The sequence below is a fragment of the Eulemur rufifrons genome, chromosome 30, assembly GCF_041146395.1.
Source record: "Eulemur rufifrons isolate Redbay chromosome 30, OSU_ERuf_1, whole genome shotgun sequence".
Taxonomy (NCBI): Eukaryota; Metazoa; Chordata; class Mammalia; order Primates; family Lemuridae; genus Eulemur; species Eulemur rufifrons.
The window spans coordinates 33715752-33723055 of NC_091012.1; the positions used below are offsets into that span (position 1 = coordinate 33715752).

The 7304-nt window shown below is 34.5% G+C and overlaps 1 non-coding gene across 1 annotated transcript; it reads left to right on the plus strand.

Moving 5' to 3' along the window:
- Positions 1 to 6918: 6918 nt before the first annotated feature.
- LOC138379346 (small nucleolar RNA SNORA51) lies at positions 6919 to 7050 on the plus strand. Its single transcript, XR_011232112.1, has one exon. It is a non-coding gene; the product is annotated as a small nucleolar RNA SNORA51 (small nucleolar RNA).
- The last annotated feature ends 254 nt before the right edge of the window (positions 7051 to 7304 follow it).

The window sequence follows — 7304 nt, forward strand, 5'->3', positions numbered from 1 at the left end:
TGCTCCCTCACTCCATGGCTTGCAATGTTATCATGACTAAATATAGAGTCACATAGTTGAAAGTGTTTCCCAAACCCCATGGTCTATACTTGCATATGTAAAGTGGAGAAAAAGATAATTTTCCACGTTTAATGTATTTTTATATGAAGGGAAAATATCCACAGCTAACACCATACTTAATGGTGAAAGACTGAATGCTCTTCCCCTCTGATCAAATACAAGACAAGGTGGTCTGCTCTCACCAGTTCTATTCAACATTATACTGGAATTCTAGCCAGGGAAATTAGGCAAGGGAGGGACATAAATGCATCCAAATTGGAAAGGAAGAGGTAAAACTGTCTGTATTGACAGATGATATGATCTTATATAGAAAAAGCCATAAAGAATTCACCAAAAAAACTACTAGAGTTAACAAGGAAATTTAGAAATCTTTCAAGATAAATATAGATATACAAATATCATGTGAATTTCTGCACACTTGCAATGAATAATCTGAAAATTAAATTAAGAAAACAATTCCATCAAAAAAAATAAAATACTTAGGGATACATGTAACAAAAGAAGTACAAAATCTCACACTGAAAACTACAAAACATTGTTGAACAAAATTAAAGGAGGACTTCTAGTTCCAAAATGGTGACATAGAAGCAAGCTGCTTTCACTGCTCCCTCACAGAAAAACAAAAAAATATATACAGCACTGAGATTATCAATACCCCAGAACTCAAATATGAAGATGAGACAGTTCCTGGGGCCACAGAGAAATGAAAAATCTCTGAGAACATGGTAAGAGAATCAGACTTCCATATCAATGATGCCCCTCCCCTCAACGTGCCTGGCACCAAGTATGTGAAAAATTTTCCCTGAGTCACAGATTCTGTACTGGAAATAGTGAGATTGAGGTGGGCAACAAGCTTCTCCACCATTTTGGGTTCCCTGGAAGGAGACCTGTTCCTGTCTCAACCCACAGGAAGCATCAGGAGTACCTGAAGGGAAAAATATTCATGAGGAAATCCAGAGACAAAAATGGAGAGGTAAAACTACCATCCACAGCCCTCAAAACTCTGCACTGCAACTTTGCTAAAGGAGAAGCCAAATCAGAGTGACTGTTCATTTTTAAAATGCTATAACGCTATAGGACATTTGTTCCACGGGTCCCCTAAGAATGAACCCTTAGCCAGCCACACTGCCACACTGCCAAGAAAACCCCTTTGCAACCTCTCCCATTTGGGATAGGTAGCACTCTAATTGTTTACTAGAATCAGGAGAAACCTGGGCTTAAGGTGCCATCTAGTGCCAAAAAGGAGACAGGAACCTAGGGTGGGGAGAAAAGAAAATCAACAGATAAATTACAAAGAATTTCTAAGTAAAAATATCCAATACAAAATAAAAGAAGCCAGACAGAGAAGGAATAAATAAATAATCCTTCAATGCAAAGGCATAGATGTACATCTACAAGAAACAGCAGCAAACAGGGAACCATGACCTCCCCAAATGGATGAAGCAGGGAATCAGTGACTGACCCTAACAGCATGGTAATACATGAACTCTCTGAACAAGAATTCAAAATAAAAATTTTAAAGAATGTCAATAATCTCCAAAAAAAAAAAAGAGAAAAGCAATTCAGAAATTTGTCAGAGAAATTTAGCAAAGAGATTAAAATAATGCAAAAAAAGAAATTTTGAAACTGAGAAATACATTTGCTGAACTGAAAAATTCAATAGAGGCTGTCAACATGAGAGTGGATCAGGCAAAGGAAAGAATCAGTGAACTCAAAGACACCCTATTTGAATATACACAATTGGGAGTGGGGAAGGATAAAAATGAACAAAGATCAACTATAAGATACAGGAAATTACCTCAAAAAACCAAATCTAAGAATTATTGGTGTTTGACAGAGAGTTGAGCAAAAACAAGGGGTATAAAGCTGATTCAAAGAAATAAAACATTTTCTTCTAGAATTCTAATAGTTTCACACCTTAAGTTTAAGTCTGTTATCCACCGTGATTTGATTTTTGTCAGAGGTGAAAGATGTGGGTCTTGTTTCAGTCTTCTACTTAAATCAGCTTGGTATGGGCACAAGAACAGGGACAAAGACCAGCGGAACAGAACTGAGAATCCAGACACAAAACCATCCTCATGTAGCCATCTAATCTTTGACAAAGCAGACAAAAATATACACTAGGGAAAAGAATCCCTATTCAATAAATGGTGCTGGGAAAACTGGATAGCCACAGTCCCAAAACAATAAATGTTGGTGTGGATGTGGAGAGACAGGAACACTCATACACTGCTGGTGGGACTGCAGACTAGTGCAACCTCTGTGGAAAGCAATATGGAGATACTTTAAACAGATACAAGTAGACCTACCATTTGGTCCAGCAATCCCATTATTAAGCATCTACCCAAAAGAACAAAAGACATTCTATAAAAAAGACATCTGCACTCTAATGTTTATAGCAGCACAATTCACAATTGCAAAGATGTGGAAACAACCCAAGTGCCCCTCAGTACATCAGTGGATTAATAAAATGTGGTATATGTATACCATGAAGTACTACTCAGCTATAAGAAATAATGGTGATATAGCACCTCCTGTATTTTCCTGGATAGAACTGGAACCCATTCTACTAAGTGAAGTGTCCCAAGAATGGAAAAATAAGCACCACATGTACTCACCATCAAATTGGTTTCACTGATCATCACCTAAGAGCACATTTAGTAATAACATTAATCGGGTGTCTGGCAGATGTGGCGGGGAGGGGATGGGTGTATATATACATAATGAGTGTGATGCACACCGTCTAGGGGATGGACACGCTTGAAGCTCTGATTCAGAGGGGAGGGCACGGGCAATATACGTAACCTAAACTTTTGTACCCCCATAATATGTTGAAATAAAAAGAAAGAGTTGATTTAAAAAAAAAAAAAGAAATAACAGAAAATTTTTCAAAGCTTGAAAAAGAGATGAATATCCAGGTACAGGAAAGTCAGAGAATACCAAAGAGATTTGACCAAAATAAGACTATCCCAAGGCATATAATAATCAAACTCTCAAAGGTCATGGACAAAAGGAGGGTCCTAAAATCATCAAGAAACAAGAAGTAAATTGGAGAAGGGATCAAGGTGGCCAATCAGATGTAGATAGTATGTGCCTCCTCCACAGAAGGGAACAAGAATAGTAAGCAATACTCATATTTTGAACAGATGATCTAGGAGACAATGCTAGGATTCACCAGAAAAGTGACAGGAAGCAACAAAAGTCAGTAACAAGAAGGTTCAAGTCAGTTTGCCCAGTCAGGGACTGACTGAGAGCCTTTCCTATGATATGTGGGAAAAGATAAGGATGTCCACTTTTACCACCTTTATTAAACAGAATACTGGAAGTCCTAACCAGAACAATTAGGCAAGAGAAAGAAATAAATGGCACCCAAAACAGAAAGGAAGAAGTCAAAATAGCCTTGTTCACAGATGACATGATCTTATACTTAGAAAAACCTAAACACTCTACCAAAAACTGTTAGAATTAACAAATTCAGAAAAGTTGCAGGATACAAAATCAACATGCAAAACTCAGTAGCATTTATATACGTCAAAAGTGAGCAATCTGAAAAAGAAATAAAGAAATCAATCCAGTTTACAATAGCTACAAAAAATATAAAATACCTAGGAATCAATTTAACCAAGGAAGTGAAAGATCCATACAAGGAAAACTATAAAACATTGATGAAAGAAGTTAAAGAGGACACAGAAAAAATTGAAAGATATTCCATGCTTATGGATTAGAAGCATTAATATTGTTAAAATGACAATTCTACCCAAAGCAATTTACAGATTCAATGCAATCCATATCAAAATACCAATTACATTCTCCCTCAAAATAGAAAAAGCAATCCTAAAATTTATACAAAACTACAAAAGACCCTGAATAGCCAAAGCCATCCTGAGCAAAAAGAACAAAGCTGGAGGCATCACACTATCTGACTTCAAAATATACTACAAAGCTATAGTAGCAAAATCAGCATGGCACTGACATAAAAACAGACACATAGATCAGTGGAACAGTGTGAAATAGTGGTTATTAGAGGCTACAGAAGGTAAGAGGAAGGAGGGGATGAGGAGAGATTGGTCAACAGGTATAAAATTGCCGATAAAGAGAAGGAATAATTTCTGGTGTTGTATTGCACATTAAAGTGACTATAGTTAACAATATTGTATTGTATATTTCAAAATAACTGGAAGAAAAGATTTTGAATATTCTTACAACAAAGAAATAATAAATGTTTGAGTCGATGGATAAGCTAATTATTATGATTTGATCATTATACAATGTACACATTTATGGAAACATCACATTGTACCCCATAAATATGTACAATTATAATGTGTGAATTCCAAATAAAATTAAACTTTAAACTAAAATTAATTAAAAAGAAAGTAAAAGGAAAACCCACAGAATGTGAAAAATATATTTGCAAATCATGTATCTGATAAAGGACTTATAAAAAAAACTATTACAACTCAATAATAAAAAGACAACCCAATTTTTTAAATGAACAAAGAATCTGAATAAACATTTCTGCAGAGAAAATACACAAATGAACAACAGATACATAATAATATGCTCAACATCATTAGCCACCAGGGAAATGCAAATACAAATCACAATAACATACCACTTCACACCCACTAGAATGACTTTAATCAAAAAGACAACAATTTCAAGTGTTGTTGAGGATGTAGCGAAATTGGAACACTCATACAACACCGCTAGTAGATATGTAAAATGTAGCCCCTTAGGAAAACAGTCTGGCAGTTTTTTAAACGGTTAAACATAGAATTACCACATGACCCAGCAATTCCATTCCTAGGTATATACCCAAGAAAACTGAAAGCATATTTCCATGCAAAAGCTTGTATACAAATATTCATAGCAGCATTATCTTAATAACTAACAATGGAATGGTAATGTGGTTATGTAGGAAAAATCCTTTTTGCTAGCAATGCATATAGAAACTATATACAAGTGAAATATTATCATGTCTATAATTTATATTAAAATATTTCAAAAAAAGATTAAGCAAATGCAGTAAAATTATCAGCCAAATCTCCAGCAACAGGTTTAAAAAATGACACATTGATATATTCTAGCAAAATTGATATTAAATCTCAGTAACGCCTAAACATAGAAGAAGATAAAATAAAGATAATGATGAACAATGAAACCAGTATACTTTTAGTTAAACACAAATCACTCTTTATCATGATGTCAAGAAATGTAATTCCCCTGTCAAGAAATATTTCTTAAAATAGAAGAGTCATAACATAAGGGGAAAGTGCAATAATTATCTGGAGCTCATTTTACAGATTAATCCATCAATACCAGTGAGAGGGAGCAAGGGATAAAGAAAAACATAATAAATCTGTCATCTACTGAGGGTGAAGTTGGAGGCAAAGACAAAGCTATTATTGAATTTGAGAAATACAGGTTCAAATATGGTTGCTAATAATTTAAAATGTAAGCAAATGGAATAGAAATAGGAAGTAGAGCTTACAATCACTCTAAAGAATTAAAAAACTGGACAAGTTTGGCTGATTTTTTTAGTTTTTATAGAGTTGGGATCTCGCTACATGGCCCAGGCTGCTCTCAAACTCCTAGCTTCAAGCGATCCTCCTGTCTTGGCAACCCAAAGTGCTGGGATTACAGGTGTAAGACACCATGCCTGGCCAGAAAATATTTTCTAAAGATGGGAAGAATAGGGAGCAAATAAACTATTATAAAAAATGCAAATGGGCTGGTTTTCTTTATTGTAATAAAAAATAGAAATTTTTTTTTTTTTTTTGAGACAGAGTCTCGCTTTGTTGCCCGGGCTAGAGTGAGTGCCGTGGCGTCAGCCTAGCTCACAGCAACCTCAAACTCCTGGGCTCAAGCAATCCTCCTGCCTCAGCCTCCCGGGTAGCTGGGACTACAGGCATGCGCCACCATGCCCGGCTAATTTTTTCTATATATATTTTAGTTGTCCATATAATTTCTTTCTATTTTTAGTAGAGACGGGGTCTCGCTCTTGCTCAGGCTGGTCTTGAACTCCTGACCTTGAGCGATCCACCCGCCTCGGCCTCCCAGAGTGCTAGGATTACAGGCGTGAGCCACCGCGCCCGGCCAAAAAATAGAAATTTTTATACTAAATAATTTTTAAATGATTTTTTAAAATCTAGCTTTACCAAAGGAATACATAAAAATAAATGCACATAAAAAGGTTAGTCATAAAAGTATGGGAGAAGATATACCAGGCAAAGTCAATTAAAATAAAAATAGGAAAATCAGATTATTAATACTTTCAAAGTTGACCATAGGCCAAAACGGGTTAAATGGGACACAAAGGGATATTTAATAATGATTAAGGGTAAAATTACAAAGAAGATAACACAATATTACCTTTTATCTTTAAAATATATAGGAGCATAATTTGTTTTTGTTTTTTTTTTATATAACTACTAAAAATACACAGGCAATTTCATAAAACTATAACCATATGGGAAATTTTAACACATCTCTCTCAGAATTTGATAAGATCAAATAGATACATAATAAATATGGATTTAAATATTATATTTGACTAGCATTTTAATAGAGATAATTAATATACTAAATACAATGTTTTCTTAAATGTTGTTAGAACATTTCCAAAATTGATTAGCCTCAAAGAAAAGCTAAATACTTCTAAAATCATACATGCTACATTGCCTGACCACAATTTAAAAATAACACTAGAAATTAATAATAAAAAGGTAGCTATGAATTTTTAAACATCCAGAGGAAATAAAAACTGAATTACAGACACTTTGAAGGCTACAGAAAATTATCAAAACCTATATGATGTAATAAAAAAATTATACTCAGAAGAAAACCCAAAGCCTTGGCCTCCCAGTGCTTACCACAGGCTGTGTTCTTACACTGCCTGTATAGAAAGAGGAGGCAGAGCAAAGCTACCCCATGTACACCCTAGCCCAGGCCCTGTGCCTGGTCTGTATTGTGAATGGGGGAATATGGAAAAAAGAAAAAGAAAAGAAAACCCAAAGCCTTAAATAATTTTATTATTAAAGAAGAAAGATTGAAAATATATAACACATTTAATTTAAAATGCTGAATTAGAAAAAAAGTGAGAAACTAAAGTATAATGAAATCAATTTAAACAAAGCAGAAAGTAATATATTAATTTTAAAAACATAAAGGTAGACATAATTAGTAAAACCAATGGTTTCATTTAAAAAAATAAAAATGGCTATATAAAAATCTTACAATAC